We start from the raw sequence: 27,697 nt of genomic DNA on the forward strand, positions 1-27,697 counted from the left end.
CTGCAGGAGATTGGGAGTAATGTTTGAACAATTAATTGCAAGCACTGATACCTAACCCTCTCATTTGACCTCCTTTTGATTCTATTCAATTCTTTGTTATAGTTCCTTAGAGAATTAACTCAAGATAAATACCCCATCTCTTCACAACTCTACTTCCCCTCCCAGATCATTCAAAATCTTTTCATTTACCCTTATTTCAGCTAGTTTACCAGAGCAAAGCTCAGTAAATAGCAAATAATTTTGAATGCTATTAATAATATTTTACTTTTTGTCATTATAAAGCTGTATACATATTCTATTATTCTTGAGTAATATTAGTATGGGAGTCGTCAGTCTGTGACTGGATGAGTGGAAGAAGAGAAAAAGTTACAGAGAAAGTAATAGATAATTAAGTCCTGAATTCTTGAGCAATGGAAATTGAAAAGCACATATCTAAAGCCTACATTTATTTTCATCTCTTATGATATCTAGTATTGACCTTTTCTTGAACTTTTGGAAGTAAAGAACATCATAGATGTGCCTGGGAAATATTTTATTATTTTTGAAGTTCCTTAAGGGCTGAGGTTTTATTTCTTAAACTATTTTTCCCAGGGTCTAGTTTTTAGTGTTCAGTAAATAGTCATTGGATGAATGAGTAAATAATGCTGGGACCAAGAAATATCAGTAAAATTCATTAAACATGCTTTTAGCTGTGTGCAGTATTCCAGTTGTTTATAGGGTTAAAAAATACATAGAAAACCAATGTAAGCTGATTTTCTAGTCCTTTAAGTTTTCTTCTTTCTTTGTTGTATTCTTTCTTGCTTGTTTGCTTTGTTGCTTTATGGTGTTGGGGATCAAAACCAGTATCTCATGCATGCTAAGTATGCTCACTTGCCCTAAGTGCCTATGCCCCCAGTCCAAGGTGTATTATTTAACAATGACTCTGCAGTGTACTGTATTCCCTATTGTTTTTTTTTTTTACTCTTTTCATCATTGTTCTATATATTACAGAGCCCTGCCTGCATATAGTAGCTACTCAGTACATTTTAAAATGTTTTCATGAGCATTAGGCTTTACTTTAGTGGAAATATTAATTGTTTGTTCTCTCATTACCTGTTCAGTGCAATGGAAAAGATAGGTGCTTTAATGGTTTTCACTTTTCTCTTTTGGATTCTTTTTCAGGTGGCCGAAATTATGTCTATAATTGATTTGAAGCATGTTCGACAGAGTTTAAAGTGACAGATAGGAGCTGTAAGATAGAAATACTGAGACATTTCTTTTTCTATGCTACAATGGCATTATGAACAAAACTGTGGTTTGCTAGTTCACTTGTAGAAAAGCTCTAGTTTGGTAAATATAAATGCATTAAGAAAAGTGGAATCATTAGACATGACTTCCTGTAAGGTGTTAAAGTCTAGGACCTTTTTGGATATGGGTTTTTTTGATGAGACAAGATAACAATGGAAGAATAATAGTGGTGCATAATTAGTGGGTCTATCTGTTGGCTTGTCAATGGTCCCAATTTACTTGCTCCATTAAAAGGAAATAGTATATCACTGTTTTTTTTCAGCTTGTATTGCTTGACCTTTTGAACTATCCCTTTGAAGGATGCCTTCCTAGCTTTTTTCTTTATATTTTAGATATTACCATATTCTTTCTGCTTTATTAAAAATGTTACTTTTATCATTATTTTTATCTTGAAATTAGTATCAATTTGACCTAATTATTATTAATGCATCAGTCATTATTAGTGGCTTATTGTATTATATAAGGTGAGATGAAATTCTGGAATACATACATTTTTGGGTATGGTGATTTTATTCCTATTATGTGTTTATGTTATAAAAACATTTCCTGGTTTTCTTTGCTTCATCCATTCTCCAGCAATTTTCATAATTAAAAGTATCTTAGGCATCAGCTTGATTCAATTAATGATGGATTTTGGTGATTTTTCTTCTAATGAATAGATTCTTATTTGTATGATAAAAGCATGTCCATTTGCTCCTTTCCTTGGGATGGTCTTATCCATCAAAAAAAGTATATTCTCTATTTGGGTCAATATACGTGTTTAGTACAATTACATTAAACTTTTTATTTTTGATATCAACAAGTATATTCTCTATTTGGGTCAATATATTTGTTTAGTGCAATTACATTAAACTTTTTATTTTTATATCAACAAGTGAACACATTTTTAAAAATATAATGAATCTATTTATGCTTTAATAATTGTAAGTGGCTAATCTTGTTCTACTTAAACTCTGCCTAGTTTCTTCCCATCTTAGATTATATTGAAGCAAATTCCAGACGTTTGATTTGTGACTTTGCATGTTGTATTGCATATACCTAAAAAAATTTTGAAATTTCTTAAAAATTAAGACAAACTGTAATACCATTATTGCCCTGATAAAGATTCTAAATAATTTAATATCATGAAATTCATCTAACCTATAAATATTGTTTACTATGAAATATTAAATAAATAATAGGACCTGATTATGCAATGAAGAAAGGAGGCTGTCTCCTTAGAGTCCAGATCATGCTTATAATGCTGGATAGGCACTGGTTGCTGAAAAAAGGTTCCTTTTGCCCATAGATCTGGAGTATGGTACTTTTTATTTGAGAAATGATTAATCAGTGTTTATTCAGTGGCTCACCTAATATCTTTAATGTATTATAGTCACTTAGTTTTATTCCTCCATCTTACATATTGCTTTGTGTTATATGGGTGATGCCTACTACGTGGTCCAGAACAAAGCCTGTGTGCTGCCTTGGGCACAGCCCTGCCTGTGGTGGCTGCTGGGTATTAGCACTTATATTTAAATGACCTGGAAGTTTTCCTGCTGTATGGTGAGGCTTGACAATACTAGACTAAGGTGTACTCTCAGGGCTTAGTACACACAATAGCATTATCTCTTATTATATTTTATCTTTACAAGTTCAAATTTGTCAGTACACATGCAACTAGTAATTCTATTAGCTTTGTTTCACTTGCTGGGTATTTCCTTTCCTTTTGTTTTGTTACTTTTTAAGGGATAATTACAGTAGTATGAAACATTCTGTCCACATAAAAGCTTATTGAAGAGGTTAAGTGTTCTTGCTAATTAAAGAAAGTACTAATTGGACAGATTGTTGTTTTGTATAGTGATTTTCTATTTTCTAAAAAATAGGAACACAGAACTACTCTTTTCAGGAATGCTATTTCATAGTTATATTTCTTTTCACTATTTTAATGATTTAAATGTAAAGATGAAATTTATTTTGGGAATAGTTGATTTAGCTTTGGTTTATAGGTGGGACAGAGATAAGATGTAACTATTCCTTTCAATGTGAGGAAATCGTATAGCTCTCAGTCCCTATCTGCATCTTACCTATTATTAAAACATATATCTATCCATTTATTCATTTATACATCTATCTATGTATAGTTTTTGTATTTCCCATTTATAATAGGACTCAGTTTGATGTCACTAATTTTCTTTGCACTCTTTTGTTAAATACCATAGGATGGAAATGGACATGTTCTGAAGTCAAATGGTTTGTTTTCAAAGAATAAATTAGTGATAGATGGTTAAGAAAGGAAGTAGTCTATGGTTATTCTATTCAAAAACATTACTTTTCAATGTCATGAAAGCATACAATTTTGAAAATATTACATGTTACTTGACTTTTGGCTTCACTGAGAATTTGTTGGATAGTTTCCTTTTTTCTTTCTTTTTTTTTTTTAATGTTTCCAGGCTGTCTCTTATGCTGATGTGACCATCTGTATTAGTGCTATGGTACCAAGACTCACTCTTATAGTCCTGGAGGTTAGAATCCAGAATCAGGTCTCTCTGGGGCTGTTCTCCCTCCGAAGGCTCCAAGGGAGAATTCTTTCTTGCCTCTTTCTAGCTTCTGCTAGCTTTCTGTAATCCTGGACATTCTTTGGTTTGTAGCTGCATTGTTCTTGTCTCTGCTTCTGTTGTTGGATGTCTTATCTTAGCTTATCAATATGTCAACAAAAAAGTATCAGTGAATTGTCTATAATAGATACTTGTTCATGGAGTGAGTAAAATGTTAATTATTTGTCTCATAGAATCTTCTGTGACATTACTATGTTTTTTCTTTTAATAAATGCCTTTAGATATTTATATCTGACAATAAGATGAAATGACAGATATTAATATAGTTAGGACCATAGAATTCTTCTAATCCAACTGTTGTCATTTTGCAGCTGAGGAAAAGGTGGTCTGGGGAGGTTAAGTGAGTTTTATCGAAAACCAGAGATGGGTGATGACATCTCTAGGTGGGTCCCTGAGTGTTTAGTATTGAATTCTATAATGCAAATCTAATGTTGCAAATTTGATAGCACCTAGAGGACACTGATGAAAATCAATAAGAAGCTTGAAAACCAAATAGCGAAAGAATTTGAAATAATTTCAAAGCAAAGGTAAGAAATGATTAATCGGTGATTCGTGTTCTCTCGCTATTGAAAGCAAATAGAGAAACAGAGATTCAGAGGTCAAGAGAGATAGATGCAGTTTTGCTTTCCAGCTGGACTGTTAAAAATTGTTATGGAGAATTTGAAGAGGAATGAAAGTACACCTTTCTTATTCAAAACAAAACAATAACAAGACTCACACAAATTATTGTAGTAATTTGGTCTTACCTGAAATTTTTTAATTTTTAAAAATTCATTTGTGTACTTTATTTCCTGACTTGGCCCACATCATTGTTTCCTCATCAAAATGCAGCTTTTCAGTTTATTTTACAAGGAGGTACTTCCCCCTCCACAATTGCAATCTCTGAAAACCTTGAACCTGTGGCTCCTCAGTGTGTGATTTTCATATCTGTTTCCCTTATAAAACAGGACATGATACAACTGGAGGCTTTTAAATCTCTGACCTTCAGAATGCAGCATAATATTCATACTTCAGATTTCCTCTAGATGGGTTAAGGCTGTGCATTCTACCAGGATCCTTGACACCTTCCAAGAGATGAGGGTGGAAGGAGGAATCTGGTATTTCTCCAGCTGTGACCCATACTCTTCTAGGCTGAGCCATGGCTTCAGCTACTTGGTGGATTTTCTAGCTGTGAATGAACATATAAACATCACTTTTTTTTTTTTTTTTTTAGTTGTAGATGGACACAATACCTTTATTTATTTATTTTTATGTGGTGTTATCAAATCCAGTGCCTCACACATGCTAGGCAAGCACTCTACCACTGAACCACAACTCCAGCCCCAAACATCACTTCTTAACAGATCTGAACACTTCCTGTTGGCTAGCTTCTGCACTGACTTTTCTTCAATTACCAGTTGCTCTGATACTATCCTGGCACATTTTTGTTGCCTATATCCATGGTATAAGATGGTATGTACTTTTCTACCAACAGTGTTTTATATATCCATAGCCTTCTCTTTTGCTAAATGCAAGCAATTGTCAGTTTGTGGGGTTTTGTTTTATTTTGTTTTAAAATAACTTCTTTTCTTCCATAGACTTTTACAAGCTGTCTAAAAACAAAACTAAAGTCAAATAATGAGCCCTTGCTTGTTAGGGACTGTGCATATAAGTAACTTTCCTTGATTTGGAAAGAAAACAGTTGGCAATCAGAAAGTCTTTCAACCTGCATCTTCCTATTGCATCCAGTCAGAAATTCTTAACACTAACCAACACTGAAAAATTTAGTGCTCTGGGGACATCGGAAGAGATTATGGTTATCAGCAGTCTTTCTAGTTCTTAACAGGGTAGCCATTGCGTGGTTTAGGATAAATTAAGAAAGAAATGGACACAATAGAGTTTTATGGACCAATTCAAAATAACAAGCATCTAAGCTTTCTCAATAGTGTGTCTGGCAGAAAATTCTACTTTGTGGGGGGTTAGCACTGAATTACTTTCAGTCAAGTAATCAAGAGTATGCAGACACTCAGGGGATGATAATGAAACATGAGCATGGATCCATGTATGTCCTACTGTATTACTCTCAGAGGTGCCATTTGTCAGCCATAAGATTTTGGGTGAAATTGCTTAAGTTTTCTTAGTTTTCTTGTCTCTTTAGATGGGACTAGCAATATCTTACTAACAGTTTTCTTGTGAAGATAAAATTAAGCCAAACAAGATAATGTGTGTAAGGAGCCTAACATGGAGCCTGGCACATTATAAGTGCCTCTTAAGTGGAACATGTTTCTCTGCATTTGTAGAGCTCTACAAAATGTTTTCACAGACTGTATCATTTTGTCTTTCAAATAAACTATGCAGTGGTCAGGCAAGGTGGCAATAGCACCTTCTTTTGTAGATGAGAAACTTAACATTTGAGAGACTGATTCGTCCAGCACTTCATGCTATGGTTTTCTGTTTCTTAGACCAGGAGCATTAGCTTTCCCCACAACTTCACTTAAACTTTCTAATTTCCTCATAGGATTATTTAACATTCTAGCTATAAGCACCAGGCATTAAGGGGTGGGCAGTGCTTTAGTGAAAAATCTTTATGCTTTTAAGCTTGTATACAATAAAATAACATAGAAGGCTTTTGAAAATAATTTAACCTACTATATAAACATAAAATTAAATGTTTCTTTTAATTATTTTAAGTCATTATGTTCTCTTAATAATCACATTTCCTTTACTTGGTGGTAAACTAGAAACACAAAAAGAATTATTTGCAAAAAAAAAAAAAAAAAAAAAACTTTCTGTAGACAATTTTTCTGCTCTAGTTAGTGGATTAGCCTTATTCAAATATTCCTTTAATAGCAAATTCTGTATTGCTTCTAAGGCTTTTGTTGAAGAATTCCTAAGCATTATAGCTCCTTATTCATTTTTTAAAAATTTTTGGTTGGAGGAACTAATTTTATGAACATGTGGCATTAAAACTGACACATTAGGAATTAGGTTATCTTTTTTTTTTAAGCTGACTGAAAAAATATTTCCAGTAATTGTTAACACTTATAAATAATCTTGTGAAAAATTGTATGAAAAATATTCCATTCTTCTACCATACCTGGGTATTAAAAAAATATTTTGGCCCACTTATATTCAATATATAGTGCATGTTTAACTTACTCTCCCTACGTGGCTTCCTTCAATGTACAGAACTTGGGCAGGTGTTATTAATAAAAAAAAATAATAATAAACCCTTTCTATTTTAAATAAGGATGCTATTCTCCCAGCTTTGAAGCTCACACATACTCTTTAACTTATCCCAGCTTTCGCTCATCTGGTCCTTAAATGGATCCTTTCATGTGGTCAGCCCACGAGCCGTGCGTACTGCCATTCAATCACGCCACTGTACATCGCCATCATGAGGGTGGTTTGCATGATTTGCATTTCCTGTGCTGTTTGAGCTTCAATGAGCTCTAAGCGCCACGTATGAAGAAACCGCTGCCAAGTAATGCAATGATTTTAGTCAAACCAGATGAGCTGTGCTGGAGTCAGCTACCAAGTCAGTTGGGGGTGGGGCGGTGTTGTCAGGACATCCTGTTAGAAAAGGATTCTTCAAGATGTCCACACATGCAAGATGTGAATTCCTGAGCAAATCTGGCTGTGTAATATAAGCAGGTTACTTTTGGAAAGATAAGGCTAAGGGGCTGAGATGGGTAACCACATGCTTGTTATTCTTAGAAAATTCAGTCTTTTAAATTTTAGTATTATGTCATGCTGCCAATGTAATTATTTATTGTGTCAATAATAGATTTTGATGACATTAATTTTCTAACCATACCGAGTGAAATTTAGTCAAAATTAAATTAAATACATTGATTACTTGTCCCCTTGTCCTGTAAAAGAAAGCTTGTATTTTATTAAAAATGATCGATAAAAGCTGTCGGACAAGTATTATAGAAATGGCATAGTAGTGGGCCAATGAATAGCTACTAAAGTGGGGAAGAAAAAAAAACATGCACCAGATACTAGTCTTCATGAAAAACATAGACAGATGGGGAGACAGACCTATATGATGCCACAAATAGATGAATATCTTGTAAGGATTTCAAACAAATGTTTTAAGAGCCAGTAAAAATTTTAAAAGTTGGTTTAAAAGTGTATCTTGTGCTTATAAACAGAGTATATTTTTTCTGCTCACCTGAAACCCAACCTCTAAATTGTTATTAAAATATTTAACCAATAGTAAGCAAAAAGAATGTAGACTGAACCTATACACAAGCACAGAAATATTAAGATGAATCTTGCTAATAACCGTAACTAATTTATCTTAGATTTCTTAGACTTAGATATGTTGTTAAAATACCTGAAAGAAAAACTTCAATAGGAATCCTTTTAACTGTTGATGGGTAAAAGTTTTTTTTTTTTTTTTTTTTTAAGATTCCCTATTCTTGTATACAGAGAACTGAAGAATATTTATTCTCTTTTCCCATGTAATGTGTACTACAGAAAAATGTACTTGATAAACTTGGTATGGGTTCTAATCACTAGTTTATAATTTACAGCTAGTTTAATTACATCCTACTGGTTAATCAGTGCCAATCTTGTGTGACCTATTGTATTTTTAAAAATAGGCTAAAATTCAGAGGCTTTCAAGCCACAGGTACTTATTGAAGAAATTATAATATACTTACCTAAGTTAAGAAGAGGTGGACAATTTATGTGGATGAAAAAAATATGCATTTTATTACATCTACACTTTCAGTGGTTTTGCATGTTGCAGGTCATTTAAGCTTGAGAATGTTTTTCATGTGATGAATGTTAAAGCCCAGTCTTCCTTTTTAATTTTCTTTTATACTTTGTTTGCTAATTTCTACTTTTATTACAAATCTAACTTTAATACATGCCTTAACTCTTACCTCATGATCAGTTTGATATTTTTGAATTGTTACTGGATCTATTTGTCTTAGGACATCTTGGGCCAGGGAGCAGTTTTTTGGAGTCTGAATTTGAAGGAGGGAATATCTGTGCTCCAAAACTCTTTCAAGTGTTCAGCTTGATGTGCTCACTGATGACATTAGAATGTTGCATCTTAAGTAATGTCGTAGCTGTTATATAAGTTATTAAAATTACTATTGCTTATTAGGTAAATTGGTTTTAATAACTTTGCACTTATCAGAGATTTTAGTTTTATGTAAATACATTTGAATAATTAATAATATTGTACCAACTTTTCTTTGAACATTCTTCTTGGTTACTTAGTTCCTAAGAAACTATTTTTTTATATCTAAAAATAGCTTATATTTTTAGAAACTTAATCCCATGGGGGAAAGGAACATATTTTGCATTAGTTGTCTTTAATTTACTGAACAGTTCTGTAAGGCACTCTCTGCATAGATTATGAAAACCACTGGCACACATTTTTCTGACCTCACAACATAAGCTGCACTCCTGTTGCAATCCCAGAAAATGTGTTTATAAAGATTCCAGCAATAATAGTCTTGTGACTAAATAAGAAACAGAAGCTAAAGCTAAGAGCCAAACAGATACCTATCAGTTTCCTTGAGTTTAATCTGATTAAAACATGGCTCTCAAAAACATTAAGTAGAATGTCATGTCAGAGAAGCAGTATATGATAAATATAGTTCATGACAGGAAATCGTTATTAAATCAGCAGTACTGGTGAATCTGTTATGGAAATTTCCCTGTAATTTACTTAGGTTCCCCCATTTTCCACCTCCAGTGCATCACTATACTTTTTGGCTTTAATGTTAAATATGTCATTTCTCTGCTGAATGAAAGGTAGTTTTGTTACTTTTAAAAATCATACATCTGTATTATTATCATTAATTAAACAATCACACATGAGCTAGCTCTTTACTTCAAATAGGAAAACTTTCTAACACGTAGAGTCAAAAAAAAAAAAAAATTCATACTGGTAATTGGCCAGCAGGACCTAAATTCATCAACCTAAAGGCAGCAGCCTCCTTGCTCTTAATAAGGACAAGCAGTTTTCTAAATGTGAAGCATACAAGTTGGTTAAATCCCCGGTTATTGATGGCCTTCCAAATTTTAAGTTGCTGATTATTTGTTGCAAAAATTTGAGAATTTTATGTATAACTTCATCAAAATCATACCATGTTTACTGTTTGCTTTGAGGAAATAGCAGTAAAACATTAGTCAGTATAACCCACTTATTTGTAGCTAAGTCTGAGTACTCCAATTTTTTTTAACAGTTCAGAAAGCATTTTTTAAAAAGAAATATTTTTACAAGGCAGGAAGATTATTTGGCTGACTTACATTAATGAAACATTTTGGCACATGTAAAAGATTTCTCAAGCTATTATAGCCACCCCCCAAAATCTTGGTTTCCATTTAAAATGTCACCAATGTGGAAAAAATACCATCAATCAAATTGCTTATCTTCTAACAGAAAAGAAAAAAGTCAAGGAAAAAATGAACAGACAATGGGCTTCCAGTGCATTTTTGGCTTCCCATTAAGGAATTCTTATTTAGAATTGGTCAGTTATCTGTGACCTTAAGATGATCTTTTTTCTCTTTGTTGCATTGTATGTTTTCATCTTCACAGGAATGAATCCACTGAGCAATATTCCTAACTTTATGTCCCTCCAGCTAGACACAGGGAATGCTTCAGTTTTGTGAATAAGAAGAGTAAAAAAAGTTATTTTTCTGAAGAAATGTAGGAATAACTTTACAACGAAAAAGTACAAAATTCCACATATTACTGTTTTCTTCTTTCTCTAAAATTTATTCTTAAGAACTTAGTGGAAACAAAGACCACTTTCACAGGAAACTTAGAGCTCTAAGTCCTTTTTAAGAGCTTAACACAGGAAGACACCTGTGTGCTAATTGCAAAAAACCAAAAACCAAAAACAAACCAAAAACACTAGGATACTTACCTATTAAAATTTAGCCCTTTTCCAAGAAATAAATGTGGAGAACTCTGTGAGTATCGCCTCCTCATGTTCCCTAAGTTCTGAGGTGACTCTGGTCTAGGTAGGGACTGAGGCCTTTTTCCAACTCTCTTAGAGTCAGGACTATTTCACCTTTGAGGTTCCTGTGTCCTGGTTCCAAATAATTAAGCTGAGTCCCCTCTGTGTTCACACATATACAGACTAGAGGAATGGTTCATGTTTCTATTATTGTCTATCTTTATAATTATCTACCTTAATTGTGTCATGTACTGGCGTGGTAAAAGATATCTCTTAGAATATCAAGGAGTTTTAAACAAAAACACTCATAGTTTTTGTGCCAACATAATTCAGTTCTATAATAAAATCATATTATATTATAATAGAACCCATTGATACTAAAATGTCTTATCAATATCTTATTTATAGATCATGTCAGATATCCCTGCAATAAGAATAAACCAGCCTCCCATGATCATTCTAAGTATGTGTGTTAGTAAGCTTTCTGTTTCTATGAAAAAACACTTGATAAAATCAATGTATAAGAAGGAAAGGTTTATTTTAGCTCATGGTTTTGGAAGTATCAGTTCTTGATTGGTTGACATGTTGCTTTGGGGCGTGTGATGAGGTAGCACAACATGAGGTGAGAACAGAGGAGGGGAGATTGTTCACCTCATGGTAGCCAGGAAACAGAAATGGGCCAGTGTTCTGATATTTCCTTCAAGGTCATGTCCCCAGTGTTATAACTTTCATTCATTAGGTCCCACTTCCTAAAGGTTCCAGTACCTTCTAAAAGTGCCACATGATCCTTTAGGGTTCACTTATTCACACTAAGCAGTACCTAAGTAAAGTGACAGTGAAATTCCAAAACAGTTTGGTGAGCAGCATAATTATATTCAATTAGCATACATGGGAATGTACCAAGAATGTTAACTTATTTGTGCAAAGTTAGGCCATGTTTAAGTGGCAGGCAAAAGGAATACTCAAGTTGTCTGGTTTATGCTCTTTCTATTGTATCAGTGGCAGAGAATACTCTGGTTCATCTGAAATCAAGAGGATTGTTTCACTCAGAAGTTAAACAGGTGTATTTGTCAAAGTGCCTTCAGTTTAGGGAGCTTTTATTTTAGCTCAGGTGTGTGGTTTGTTGAGTGTAAGTTGGGAGACTGATTATATTTAAGTTTCTCTATTTTTCTAATTTGCATGCTCAAAATGCCAGCTTTGATGATTTAAATAACCAAGGAAGCTTCATGGGGAGATAATGAGTTCCTCAGGCTCTCCCTCCTTTTTAACCAGGCAGCCAGAAGTTACCAATTAGAGAAGAGGGAAAGATGTGAATGGAATACTAACCTTCCATAGGATGCAAGTCAATGATGAAAATGCAGCAAGCCTGGCTCCAGCTTCCTGATCAGAAGATCATGGTCGACTCTTCTTCCTTCAGTCAGCCTCTAGTATCTATCCCATTTCACTTTCTCTGGATATCTCCGAAGAACATCTCAAAAGTTAGGGCACTTTCCTTTTCTGGATTCCATTTAAACTGATTCCTGGCCTATGACAAAGATAAATAGTGTTATCTTATAAGGCAGATGCTTCAAACCAAATACCCATGGGATACCAGGGCCTATAATACCTCAGGAAAGACTTTGTCAAGGTAAAGGAGAGAGGCTTCTCTTTGGAGGCAGGTGATGAGTAGAACAAGGCATCCACCATAATTTTATGTCAAAACAGTATCCCAGAGACAGAGCATGAACCCATTCATTGCAGAGTTTCAACCTGCATGTCCATGGGTGGAGGACAGATGGGTAACATTAATAGAAACAGGAAGATAGTATCCTCTGGACAGTAATCATAGAGACAGATCTCTTCATAGTACTAAGTATAGAGAACCTTTATGAAGTGCCTCAGCAATTACTAATGGCTTCACGATTTCATTTGCTCCTCCAAGCAACCCAAAGTCATAGGTAATCATGAAGAATCTTCCTTTTCTGATCAAATCCAGAAAAGTTGTGATTTGCCCAAGTGATCCAAAAGGAAATTTCAGAATCAAAAAACTTGAAGCCAAGACTTCTAATGTAGAAATAGCTTTGTTTTCAAAAAGGATACATTTTTATTTCTAGCTCTCTCCTTTCTCTCTCACAAATTTATATGGCAGGCACTATGCAGGCCTTGTTTAAACAGTGTTGAACAACATAACCCTGTTCCCTAACTGTGAAGCTTCTGCAGTTCTTGGGATTGTGCTGATTGTGTGGTAGCTAACAGACTCATGTAAGTTGTGGCTAGTTTGAATTGAGAAGATTTGTAAGTGTACAGTACACATTGAATTTGAAAGATTTAGTTAAAATAAAGAATGTAAAATTTTTTGACATTGATTAGAGTTGCTATATTTAGGATATATTGAATTAAATAAAAATATTATTAAAATTGATTATTTCTGTTTGTTTTCCATTTTTATTTTCTGCTAGAAAATTTCAGTGGTTACTAGAAAATTGCATATATTCCATTTGTGGCTCACTTATTTTCCACTGGATAGCAAGCTGTGACCTATGGGGAAGTGATTTCCTAGGGTGGATTCAGCATTTTAGTACCTTGGTTGTTACTTTTTTTTTTTTTTTTTAACATTGGAACATTTCATGTGAAATTTCTCATGGTGTATGCTTGTCCAGAAACCAGTTTATTTTTCCTCTAGATGCCTACAACTTGACTAACCACCATTTATTCAGTTGATCATCCTTGATTTCAAAGGTTACCTTTACCGTTTGTTGATTCTTGAATGTATTGTATCTGTTTCTGGAATTTGTCTTCTTTTTCATTGGTCATGTCAACATTTAAATTAGTATTATACTTTCTATTTTCAAGATTTTCATAGTCTTTCATGACTAGTAGGATTAATTTGCATCTCTAGTTTATTCCCTTCCCCTATAGAACTTTCTTGGGTATTTTTTCCCTTTGTCTTTAGCTATGAACATTAGAATCTGTTTGTGTACTTTAAAATTAACAACAAACAGCTTTTAGTTGTTATTGTTGACTGATTATTCTGAAGATAAATTCACTCAAGGAGAACTGATATCTTTCCATTTTTGACTGTCTATATACAGGGAGGTGGTACAGCTTTCTGTTCATTCAGGATATCTTAGAGGTTCCTTCAATAGTACTTTCAAACATTTCTTAGAGATTTTTCCCATTTCTTAAATTTATTTTATAATTTTGATTTTATTCTCTGTAAGCACACCTATTTATTTTATAATATTTTGTAAAATACAAATTTTTTTAGTAATAAATATTTTTTTGGGGGGTGATAACCTTGAATTTTCTCATCTTATCTACAAATACTGATAATTTGGCCAATTTAGTTTTTACATCCCCTTTTTTTTTGTCTAGATCTTTTGCCAGTACTGGTGGTATGATGCTAAATAATGATGGTGATAGTGAGTCTTTTTGTCTGTTGCTGTCTTAATAATATTGACTTTGATGTGAATTGGGCATATTTTGTTATAGTTAAAAATATTTATCTTTTTATCTATCTATCTATTTATTTATTTATTTTGTACCAGGGATTGAACCCAGGTGTACTGAACCACTGAGCCACCTCCTAGCCCTTTTTATTTTTTATTTTGAGACAGATTCTCATCAAGCTGCTTAGGGCTCCGCTAAGTTGCTGAGCCTGGTTTTGAACTTGTGATCCTCCTGCTTTAGCCTTCTGAGTTGCTGCAATCATAGGCATGTGCCATCATACCTGGCTCATCTTTCTATTTTAAGAATAATACTTAAAAAAATCATGAATAGTTGTTAATTTGATTAAATGCCCTATGATGACCTATGATTTTTTTTCTCTTTAGAGCCATTAAAGTGATGAATCTTATTAATTGACTTACTAATATTGAACCATTCTTGTACATTTGGAAGAAAGATCTCTCCTTGTTCATGATGATTTACTCTGTTTTCATTTCTTGCTGGATGCTGTTGCCAATACTTTATTCAAGAAGTTGGTATCCATTCATAAGTGAGATAAACTTGTCTGTGTTGGTCTTGTCACACTCATTTCCTAAAATCTTTTTGGTATTTTCCCATCTCCCATTACTTTATACCAGTTGAAACTGAAATGAACTTATCTGCTCAAAGCATCCCTATGAAATCACATGAGTTTATTTTCTTATTTGGAGTTTGGGGTGGTGGTGGTGATGGCAAATTGTTTTTGGGGGCAACTTTCTTTATATCTCTTATGAAAATGTGTTTTTGATTCTTTACTTTCTCTGCGAATAGACATTAATTTTTTTTCCCCTACAAAACTATGTGTCTTAATTTTTGTTTTTGGTGATACTAGAGATTTAACCTAGGGCATTTTACCACTGAGCTACATCCCCAGCCCTTTTAAAATTTTATTTTGAGGCAAGGTATCTCAAGTTTCTGAGGCTGGCCTCAAACTTGTGATCTTCCTTCCTCAGCCTCCTGTTGCTGGGATTGCTGGTATGTGTCACTATGCTGTATTGTGTCTTACTGTTTTGAAAAGTTTGCTTTTTTTTCCCCCTCCCTGTTGACTACATTTACAATTATACCTTTATATGATATCCTAGATTCCCTAATTTTTAAGACGGTATGTTTGTTCTCTTTAATTAGCAAAGTTAAAATTAATGGGTTCTCACTTCCCTTGTCTTCTATTCCTTCTCTATCATTTTATTGTAATCAGTAACATTATTCTTTATATTTTTTAAAAATCTATATTCTCTAAATATGCATACATTTCGCTTGCATGATTTCCTCCCCCCTAGTTGTACTATTCCTTTTTTTGTTGTTTGTTTTGTTTTGTTTTTGCAGTGCTGGGGATTAAACCCAGGGCCTTGTGCACTCAAGGCAAGCACTCTATCAACTGAGCTATATCCCCAGCTCCCCATAATTGTATTATACCTAGAGTCAAAGCAAGTATGTTTTACCTTCTATTTTGCCACTGTAATTCCCATGTTTGTTTTAATTTTACTTCTGTATTAAAATGTATTTTTGGGATGAGTTCTGCTTCCAAGTAATATAAAGCAGTAGGAACTAGATTTATTTTTCCATCTGAAACAAACAATGAACAGATTATATGAAAATATGATTTTAAAACCCCTGGAATTTATGAATGATATCAAGCATCAAAAACCACTAATCCCAGAGAAGAGTGAATCAAATGAAGTGGGCCCTATGATTGCCTGAGCTTAATATTCTAAGATAGTTTCTAAGTCCTTGTGCAAGGAGGCAGAATCCAGGATGAGCCTCTGAGACTCCTTGAGTTGAGGAGAGATGGAAGCAGCCATTAATCAGAATAGATAAAGGGCAGCATACCAGAATGAAAACAAGTGCTCAAAGAGAATATTTTGAAGATGTGCACAGGGTTCCCCTTGACTATTTGGGTAAGTATAGATTAGCATATGAATTCTAGAGTACTTTCAAAGCTGGAGAAAGAATCATCCAAGAAGGAATAGTATCTATCACTTGAAAATGGCCAGATATAATTCCAGTTCTCTTCAGCCATACATGAAAACATCTTGGGAAAGATCTGGTTCTAACCTCCATAGTTCCTTATGGGAAATGGGACTAAGGGCTTCAGTTTCTTTGACCAGGGGTCTCTCCTTGCCACCGGTCTTCATAACAGTGGTTAGGAGAATAGTTTTTAAACAGCTGGGTTAACAAACAAATAACAAAGGAACAAATGAAAAACATATAAAACCAACCAGTCACACAGAACAAAATTAAACATGGCAGCAGATTTGTCCTTGGTAACAGTGCACTGGGGAAACAGTAAAACAACATGTTCAAATCACTGAGAAGAAAGCAGAAAATATCCACCTTGTATTCTGTGCTCATTGGAAAGATCTCTCAAAATCAAAGGTAAAATAAAGGCTTTTTGATCAGGAAAGGAAAAAAAAAAAAAAAACAGAAAAGGAAGAAAGAGTTGAAAAGAGCAAGGAAGGAACTGCATTTTGCTTTATATAGAGCACATAGGTACTCCTTCCCAATGTTATCCCCCATAACATTCCATTCCTCCTTGGTCATAATCTTAGGAGAAAAGTATATATTTGCCTATTATGTTCCCCAGATTTGAGCTGATAGATGTATATGTATGTGCATCACTACTTTACTGGTAGTTTGTGGCAAATCATGTCAAAATATAGGTATCTCAGTGCTTTTGAATAATTTCTCTTACTATTATTAGCCTTTATGAATTTTTTTGAAAGTGACAGTGAACTTCCTAAATTGTGCTTAAGACATCTTCTATCCAAGGATTGATTTTTTTCAGTTTCATATTTAATTGAGCAATATGTTAAAATATTTAAGTTTTGTCAGTTGAATTTCAATAGCTTAAATTATTTAAAATATTATTTAACATGCTTTTCAGGATTCTAAATATAGTTATGCTTTAGTAAAAAATATTTTGTTTTGCTCAACTTGTTTATTTATCCGCAAGTGGAACAAAAATATCTGTGCGTTTCATTCCATAAGGTTTTTATAATCTTTAATTTTATGCTTTGTGTATGAAAATTCTTTGAAAACCTGGAGTACACATACAATTAAAAAGTATATTTTTTAGAATCATAATGTCTTTTTTACTTAGTGTCAAAAATAAGTATAGTTCTGAGTTTCAAAATATCCACTGTAATGAAGGTATTCTCTTGAAATTGACACACACATACACATACACATATATTTTAGGAAAGTGAAAATTTTTATATTTGTAATCTGTTATTGTTTCATTCTGATGACAATGTCCCATAAATTATCTGGGCTGTGTTTTATTAAGTTTAGTCTTGGATCTTTTTGGAGCCATTTGAAGTCATCTTTATCATGGTGGATTTTGTTATTGCTCTAGCAGTTTGAGTGGCCAATGGTTTCTACTGTTTTGGTGTAAAATTTACAGGGAACATTATGTTAAAAGTGTTTCAACCAAACATTAAAGTGTTTAGAATCATTTCGTTGACTGCCTATCAACACACAGAAAGTTACTGATTACCCCTTAAAAATCACTTTCTTTTTTGCATAATTAATATGTAGATTTTCATTTGCAGTAATACAAGTTGGGACAATATTGTTTTGATACCACAGGGATCATGGAAGTAATAATGTTTTTCAAATCTAGAAAGCCTTTTCTATTGTCATTAAAGTGAAAGTTGTAAAGCATTAGATACAAAAGACATATGACCAATTGAGACCTTTGAGCATAGTATATGATGAAAAGGTTCAATATGTGGAACACAACTAGAAATTCGGAAAGAGGTCATCTGTATTCATAGAGACAGTGGTATTGGACTCAGTTTTATAATATGAGTAAGTCTGGGAGTACATGGAATAGCAGCCAGACAGTGATAATACCTTTTAGCATTTATTTGCTCAACACCATTCTGAGATCTCTTAATATATGAACACATTTCATTTTTATATTAATTAATAGGGTGATTATATGAGTCAGTTTTTTGTTGCTATGACTAAATATATGACAAAAACAACTTCAAGGAGGAAAAATTAATTTTGGGCTCAAACAGGTTTAGTTTATTTACTATCCAGTATAATAAAGTTTCCCTTTGAAATAAAGTTTGGGTGTGTTTGCTTTACAGTTCATTATAAAAGATTTGGGTTTCATAAACTCAGGGTTTCTTTGCTGTAAGGCAAACCCATGCATCATCCATCTCAGCCACCCCATGTCATCTGTATCTACCTTCAGGGCCAAGGAGAACTGACATGAGTATGAAACCTAGTAATAAATCTTTCGTTTCTGACTTAGGCGTGTCATGTCTGCTGTTGACACCCAGCACCTTGTGGTAGGCTAAATTAATATGTAGGTAAGGCAAAACTTCAGACCCTTCACCATTCTTAATAAAGGAATGATTAGAATTATCAATAAACTATTAAGTATAAAAATTGGAAAGTAACCCAGCTGTACAATATAAAGGGAATGATTTTGTAAATTTTAGTACCTTCATATGATATAATAATTCCACAGCCCTTAAATGTCATGTTTTTAAAAATTTAAAGTCTTGGGAATATATTCACAGTAATGTTAAGTAAAAATTATATTACAAAAATGATGCATATAATGTAAATCTACTTTTATAAAATGTGTTTACATATTAAAAAGAAAACTTGCAGTAAGATATTCAAGATGTTAAAGAAGTTATATAGATGTTATAGAGTAAGAAGTGATATTATTCTTCTCTATCTTTTCCAGATTCTTCTTTTATGAAAATACACTACTTTCTTTTTCCTTTTGCAGTTCTGGGGATTTAACCCAGGGGCTATGCATGCTAGGCAAGTGTTCTACCATTGAGTTATATCCCAAGTCCTATGTAACAATTTTCATTTGTTTGTTTTGCTTTTGCAGTCTTGTGGATTGAGCCCATGGCTTTGCACATGCTATTCAAGCACTTTCCCATGGAGTTATATCCCCATATTTTTGTAAATTTTCTTCTGAGACAGGATCTTGCTAATGCTCAGGTTGGCTTCCATTTTGTTATCCTCCTGCCTCAGCCTCCTGAGTACCTGGGATTACAGGCTTGTGCTAGCATCCCCATCTCCTTCATTACTCTTATAATAAGGAGAAATATATGTTATTTATGAATTTGATGTGAAGGATTTGACATAATAGTATAATAGAGTAGATTTTGGATGTAATCTTGAGAGGACAGTTAACAAGAGGATACATTTAAGATTTATGCAAAGATTTGTTTTATATTAAAATGCACATATAAAATATAACTGAAAGCCATTTTATAAAAGCAAAAATAGGAAATCCAAGTAATAACAGAGATAAAAAGGAAACAGATATTTTAGAAATTCTGATTTAAGGAAGCAATCCCTTTGAACAAAAACTAAGCTCAGCAAAGCCTCTCATTGTTTAAGAAAAAGGAATTAAGTCAGTTAATCATAAGAAGTAGTGTTCATATACTGAAACATTGAAAAATGAAGTGATCTGATATCTGGAATTTGCTGTAAAATATTCCAACAAAAATTAATAAATAAATAAAAATAAAGTAGGAGAGAAGACAGATCAACCTTGGTAAAAACAGTGGTATCTGCTGAAGTTGTATGTTGTTTATGTAAGGTTCATATTACTGTCTACTTTTGTGTATTCTTGAAATTTTCCATAGTAAAATAATAAACAAACCATCACTAATTTATGGAGTTCTTAAACAATGCTTTTCAACTTGGGCTGCATGTAGGCATCACTTGGGAAGTTTAGGAAGTACTGATGGTTGAGTCATTACACAAATGGTCTTAAGCATGCCTTAGGGCTGTGCATTCAGTCTCTGGAGATTCTAATGTGTAGCTCATCTCCTTTCACATGACAGAGAATATTGATACTTCAAATTTCTTTTAATAAAGATAAGTTTTACATTGTGTTTTATGAATCATCCCTCAGGAAAAAGTGAGAATAGGCTAATAATATTTCTCATGAAAATAGTTCTAATGAGGACTAGAGTAAAATAGTGTACTTACATATCTTTGTGGGCCTTTCCCCTAACAAATGATAAAGTTCCAGTGGTTTTAAGAAATGAGTAACTAACATATTCATTTAAAATATTCATTGACACTGCATGCGGTGGTGCATGCCTGTATTTCCAGAAGCTTGGGAGGCTAAGGCAGGAGGATGGAGAGTTCAAAGCCAGCCTCAACAACTTAGCGAGGCCCTAAGCAACTCAGTGAGACCCTGTATCTAAATAAAATACAAAGTAGGGCTGGGGATGTGGCTTAGTGGTTGAGTGCCCCAGAGTTCAATCCCAGGTACTCCCCTTCCCCCAAAAATTCATTGAGTAGGAGGACTCAAGATATGTGGAGCAGATAGGTTTTTAAAAATATCTAACATTTTGTAACTTCCACAAAATAATTTTTGCTCATTTTAGAAAATGTAAAAGAATATTCAGACATATAGAAGAAAACCATCAGCCATGGTGCCATTATTCACAGTAAATACTGATAACATTTTACAATGTTTGGTTTCAAATTTACTTTAATATTCGCTGTGAAAATTTTAAATATAAATGTAGGCATAGAAATTTTATAAATCTTTATGTACCTATCACTCTGTTTCAACAGTCATCAACTCATGACCAATCTTGTTTCATCTGTATCCCATTCCCTCTCTATGCCCCTCCCCTACTGGATTATTTTGAAGCAAATTTTATATATCATATCATTTCATCAATAAATATATTAGTATGTATCAGAGCAAATAAACTTAAGGTCATAAGCATTTGTCTGAGTTAGCATTCTGTGTTGATTGAAAGGACACCCATGTGCTACAACTCCCAATTCTGTAGTTGCCACGTTGGTGTTATGTTATCAAAGTGAAGAATCTGGCTGAGATGAACTGCAGAAGGATCTGTTGTCAGGTGCAAGACTCTTTAGAGACAGTAACTTCATCAGTTTAAGTGATGAAGTAAGTAGGCTGAAATCTAAGAAACCCAGAGTTCTACCCATTAAGCAAGTCTTCATTTGGAAGATATTGAGGTTTATAATTACCCAATGTTTTGATTCAAAATAACCTAAATTGATCTCCTGTTCCTATTTTGTTTTGAGCCAGGTAGTTTTCCGAAGAGTTTTGCAAATTGAGTTAGGCATAGTGCGATTGTTAATATTAACATGATTTTAGAAAAGAGTGGAAGAAAGGGAAATAATTTAAGAAGATACACCATCTTTGTGGCCTCAGCTGATAAAAACCCAGTGTTGGAATGTGGGAGAAAAGGGAAAATTTAGCAGTTTTATTTACAATAAAAATGAGCATAGGAAGTGATACCTTGTAACAGGAGTTAATCATAAGGGGATTATAAAATATGCCTTCAGAGCAGCCTCAGGGATCAAGCATGCTCTTGGCCCACAGGGTGAAGTTGAGAAGGACAAGGAATGTTAGGGGAAGAAAGTAATGACTTAGTTTCATGTTTGTACACTGGATTTAAAGGAGAAACATTATATCCAAATAGGTATTTCTGATGGACCAATGGAAATAAAGAACTAGAGTTCAGATGACTAGGAAAGTTGCAGATCTACACTAGAAGACAAGCCATGAAACCATAAGGATGACTGAGTGGGTTTTCATTGGGATAGTTATTTAAAGAGGAGATTGTGTGGCTAAAGACAAATGTTTTTCATGATTTCAATGTGTGGGAATAGGAATGAATTGATGGATAGTATACTAGATTAATAGTTATTGAACATCTATGTCACAGGCATTTTGCATGGAAAGAGTGAGAGCTTATTGTATAGACGGGGAGGCCAAATTCATTGCAAAGGCAATGATATGCCAGAGAAGTAGGCAAACATTTTGAAAGTAAAAACTTGACAAAATGATTCATGGTCTCTAGGGTGGAGTACCACTTGAAGCTTTTGGGGAGCATATGTTTTCTAGGAGACTAGAATGGAATGTTGTTTTATGCAAAGGTAGAGGCACAAATATGTGCTTTTTGTAGTGGTGAAGAGTCTGCTTTGGCTGTAGTGTAAGCTATAGGGTGAAGAAAAGGGTGGAGAATTTGGCTATGATTGCAAGAGCTAAAAAACTACTTGTGGAGCCTGAGGACTGTTAGAATCATTGTTGAAACAGAAGACTAAAATTAGCAGTTTGACTGTAACATGAATATAAATCGTATAGGAAATGCAAATTCATAGGTTTCCTGTTCTGTTTGTTAAGGAAATACTGTCACAAAACTGCAGTATATTTATTGTATTGATTTCTATTTATCTTATTTATATCAACATTTGATATATGACAGTGTGATGACCAAAGCTTAGGACTCACACATTACACACACACACACACACACACACACACACACACACACACACATACACACACACACACACAGAGTCACATGCGTTCATTTCCTTGACATAATATTAAGAGCTAGAAACTGGATACAAAGGTGAGTGAATAAGAAAAGATGTATATTTAAGATCTTCATTGATTAGTTGAAAACTGGTAGCAAAAAGTTCATATTCTAGCTGAGTAAATACAAAGAGAGAGTGCCATTCTAGTAGAGTACGTAATCCAACTGATGTGTTAATAGAAGACTCTGGAAAGCCTTCATGGAAATTATTGATTATTAAGTGGATTTATTATTGATTATTGAAGAATTGATTATTATTAAATGACTTAAAGAAGTTGGTGTGTTTTTTTGAGAAGGAGAGCATGAGACATAAGACAGTGGCATACTACGTAAATTAGATAGCAATGGCATGGAGGTAGAAAGCACCCTAGTATGTACAGGGAACCACAGTCCTTTCATTATGCTTAAATCTCTAAGGGTGATAGGTGGGTCAGGAAATGAGCTTACAGAGTAAGGTGACCAGTGCACTTTGACAGTTTACATAATAACTTAAAGGACTTGTATTCTGGGGAGAACCTGGCCAGATTTGCTGTCTAGAAACATGACTCTCACACCTAGGTTCAGAGTAAACTTGTTGGAAGACAGCCTTGAGAGTAAGATTACTTAGGGTTGGCTTTTGCAGTAGTCCAGGCATCACTATGTAAGTTTATGAATAAGGATGATATTGAAAGGACAGTTTTGAGAAATATTCAGACTATAAAATAGTCTTCATTAATAGGTTGTTTATGGGCATTAGGAAGAATGGATAAAAGGAGGAGATGAGTCAGGTTTCTGATTTGGTGAATAGTTGTGCCTTCAACTGCAGCAATAAATACAGCAGAAGAACACATTTCTTCAATAGGGTGATAGTCACATTGTAGACGAATGAAGAGGTTCCATAGACCCTTGAATTTCTGAAGGTTGGTGGAATCTAAGTTCAAAATTCTGATCTAGGAGCCAGGGAGGGGTGTGTAAGTGGCCCTGAAACCTTAGTACAGAAATTATGGCTATGCTATATACTAAACAAACTCAATTTAAGAAGCAAAATTACTGGGTATGTTCCCTCGGGGCCCTTGGTAGACTCAGGCAGTTGGCATTCACAGTCTGTGATAGACTTGGATAGTGTGTCTTTACAGTCCATGATAGTTTTGGTCAGCACCTTCAGAGTTCATGGTAGATTTACATGGTGCATTTACAATCCATGATAGACCTGGGAAGTGGACCTTTTCACAATCCCTGATAGACTCAGCAGTGTGCCTTCACAGTCCATAATAAACCCAGGAAGTAGGCCTTTGTAGTCCACGATAGACAAGAAGTGGGCCCTCATAGTCTAGATGGACTTGGGTGGTGGGCCATCATTGTCCATGGTGTGCTTGAGTAGTCTGTCTTCATGGTCCATGGCAGACACAGGTAGTGTACCTTAATACTCCATAGTAGATGGGTGGTTTCCCTTGAGAGTCCATGGTAGACCCAGTTATTTTGTTCTCAGGTTCCATGGTACACCCAGGTGGTCTTCCTTAAGACCCTATAATCTCAATTTCAATCCTATTAAAATGTTATTAAAAACAGTTGTTAAACATTGTATCTCCAAATTATGAACTTTTAGTGACATGATTGTTGCTCTATAAAAAACATGTAATCTTTGGCATTGTTCCCCAAATAATGTGTTTTGGCACATGCCATAAATCACCATATATATTCAAATATCCCCCCTCAACTCCCTGCCCTTTTGCAATACTGTGGGTTTGAACCTAGTGGTGCTCTAACATCTTCAGCCCTTTTTATTTTTTATTTTGAGACAGGTCTTTGCTGAGTTGCTCTCTCCCTAGTTACTGTGATAACAGATGTTTTCTACCACACCCCACACAATGATTCTTTTGGTTGAATTTTTACCTACTGCTGCAGGAAGGTGATAGTAGCACATATTTCCACCTATTTAAAAACTAAAGGAATTTAAAAAATTAAAATTCTCTCTCTATTTGTACTTTACAGTGATGGACAAATTAGGTGCAGGGATTGCTGACTGGGAGATTTTATAAGAACCTCAATGTGTAACAGCATATATAAATACATGGCTCTTTACCTAAGAAACATATTGTAAGTAGAAATTATTTTAATTCAAATAATTCAAAAGGAAATAAGCATGCTTGCTATTAAAAGTTTTACTGTTAATACTTTTCATTTTTTTAATTATAAAAGTAATATATAATTACATGATAGAACATTTAGAAATAAAATATGAAAATCCATAAACCCAGCAGCTGTTATAACCTATAGTTTTACTTCCTTATAGTCTTTTGCTATGTATTTAGTTTTACGTTATTGTATTAATAGTATATTTATAATTTTGTGCTTTAAGAAGTTTTCAAATTTACTTTTAATATTATTGAGGAGCTTCTTTTTGTAAAAATAAATAGTATATTAATTTGTCTTTTGGATAAATCCACATTTTCATATTCTTAGTTTGCTTTGTAGTCTATACCCAGTACACATATTCTAATTCAGAACATTTTTTTTTTTTTTGTTATTCTATTTACTTCTTTCCCCTCACCCACATCTTGTTTCTGTGCCCTGAGCTTTCCTCAGCTGAGCATGGTCAGGCCCACTTATGCCCCCTACCTGCAGACTCAGGGTTGTACAATACCTGAACCATTCTCACCTGAGTCAGCAAGATGTATCTTTAGCTTTGATTCATACCTACTAATTGATGTGACTTGGAGTTGCCTTTATGAGACCTTTGGATTCATTTGCACAGCTTTGATTCTTGCTTTCTTTCAATTCACCATTCACCCCTTAAGTCCTTCAGGTTGCCAATTGTGGGGACCAGCTCAGTTGCCTCATTTTGCTGTGTTTTCCTTTATCTCTCCTAAGTTTTCAATTGGTGGTTTAAGCTGGCTTGGCCATGTTTTGTCGTCTTCTTCTTCTTTTTTTTCTTTTCCTCTAGCTGTTCTGTTTCATCTTAGGAGGACCCTCCTGGGCCTTTTGTACCTTTTCGTACTTCCTGTCGGTTCTACTCTCTGCATATTGCCAGTCAAGGTTAGTGTTTGACATCTTTCCAAGATTTTCTGGAGTCACCCCCTGAATTTTGGATGAGATTTCTCCTTGAAATTGTTTTGTTCTTTTGATTTCTTCACTTACTTCAACTAGTGTCTTGACCAAGTTAGACTCTTTGGACCTAGTTCTTTTATTGACCCACTATTTCTCTGATGGCAGTTGCTCTGTCTGCTTTTGTTTTCTTGAGTGTATTCTGCCCTGGGATGAGATGTCTGCTTATCTCTCTTCTCTTTCCTTATTTGCCTCTTTTGCAGTGGCCTGGGTCTACCCAGAGCATGGTTTCTCCTGAAGCAAATTACTGTGTAAAATTGAGAGTAAAATAAAAATTCTACCATGTTTAGCTATTTTCATTTACTTTATTTTATTTAAAAATTTTTTTTTGGTATTAGGGATTGAACTTGGGGGTGCTTTACAGTTCACTGTACTGCACCTCCCCACCCCCGCCCCCAGCTTTTAAAAAATCTTTTATTTTGGACAGGGTGTCACTAAGTTTTTGAGGCTGGCATTGAACTTGAGATCTTCTTGCCTCAGCTTCCTGAGTTTCTGGGATTGTAGATGTGTGTCACCAGCCCGACTTTACATGTAGCTACATTCTATCTAATTCACTCAGTTTTGTTAGATATACTCAGATCCTTTTTTTTTTTTTTTTTTTTTTTTTTTACAAATGAGCTATTTATCACTTGAAGTAAAGGAGTAACTCTTTGTTTTACGTCCAGGCTTCTTTGTGCTGTGAAGTCTCTAGATGTAGTGCATGTCTTATCTAGGTTTAATACAACTGTAGCATATGACATGGAAGAGTCCATCAATACTCACTGAATTAAAATTGGAGTTGCATAAATATTCTATAGTGAACTGCCTTTGAGTTTTCTCATTTATTCTACTTACTGATGAATTTCCATCCAAGAATCAGCCTTTGATTTTCTTTATATATTCCTTCATATCTGTGCAAAGGTATTGCCTTAATAAAATCTTATAATGGTTACTGTTTTTATTACTTAGTTGAGCTGTTTTTTTAATGATTACTGTTTTTACTATCCAGTTGGACTGGATTTTTCATTTACAATTTATATAAAAAATGGAACAATATTGCCAAGTTTGTTATTAAAACAGGATTGACCATTCATCTTTTAAACTCCAAGATGTTCAGTTCCTTTCCTCTCTACCCATATATGTAAATATTGGCCAGATCTATAAAATTATTAGAACACAAAAACTACTTTGATCTGATATCAAATTTGGGCATTCACTTAGTGAATTTTAACCTCCTTGCGTTACACGATTGTTTTTCTGACTTATGTGAAGTAATATGGCATGGCCAGTTACTTACAGGATGCAACAAATGGGGACGTTTTGCAACAGGGTACTGAAGCAAGACAGTCACAGACAATTGACTCAATTAAATGTGCTATTCCATTCCATACGATGATCCTGTGCAAGTGATCTGATGATATAGATTTTTTTTTTTAAAGAGAGAGAGAGAGAGAGAGAGGGAGGGAGGAAAGAGAGAATTTCAATATTTATTTTTCAGTTTTTGGCGTACACAACATCTTTGTTTGTATGTGGTACTGAGGATCGAACCCTGGCCGCACGTACGCCAGGCGAGTGCGCTACCGCTTGAGCCACATCCCCAGCCCCTGATGATATAGATTTTAATCAAGGAAAGGTGTTGGCTTAAAGAAATCCAAGAACAGAGTAAAGCTAGTAGAAAAATATGGCAACAGAGAGAGCAGTAAGAATCAAGTCTAGAGAGATTGATGCTTGATTTTAGCTTGTGTTCAGCTAAAGTTTACCTTGTCTTTCCACTCAAGAAATCCAAAATGATGTAACACTAATGACTAACTTAGAGGATTTCCAGCATCTTCTCTGGGTTGCATGGAGTTTTATCAGGTACCACTCTAATTTTGTCAAAGGAAGGGAAAAGAGGTTGAATTAGGTAAAGTTCCAGACCATCAATTCCTGCTGTACTCAGGGTATTTTTTATGTATTTTGCATATCAGAGTTTTATCTAAGAATTCCTTTGAGAACACTGGATTCTTTAAAGAAAAAAAGTTTGAGA

At 34.2% G+C, this 27,697-nt stretch overlaps 1 protein-coding gene across 7 annotated transcripts in view; it reads left to right on the forward strand.

The window, feature by feature from the left end:
• Window positions 1–27,697, forward strand: part of Qtman (queuosine-tRNA mannosyltransferase) — a 369,524-nt gene that overhangs the window by 126,375 nt on the left and 215,452 nt on the right. Inside the window, exon 1 of one of the 7 annotated variants that reach the window (XM_076866176.1) lies at window positions 25,551–25,623. The exons of the other annotated variants lie outside the window; for them this stretch is intronic. The gene's annotated coding sequence lies outside the window, so the exon portion shown is untranslated. Of the gene's footprint in view, window positions 1–25,550; window positions 25,624–27,697 lie in introns of those variants that run through there. 7 annotated transcript variants of the gene reach the window in all.

This window comes from Callospermophilus lateralis, chromosome 9 (genome assembly GCF_048772815.1).
Source record: "Callospermophilus lateralis isolate mCalLat2 chromosome 9, mCalLat2.hap1, whole genome shotgun sequence".
Classification (NCBI taxonomy): Eukaryota; Metazoa; Chordata; class Mammalia; order Rodentia; family Sciuridae; genus Callospermophilus; species Callospermophilus lateralis.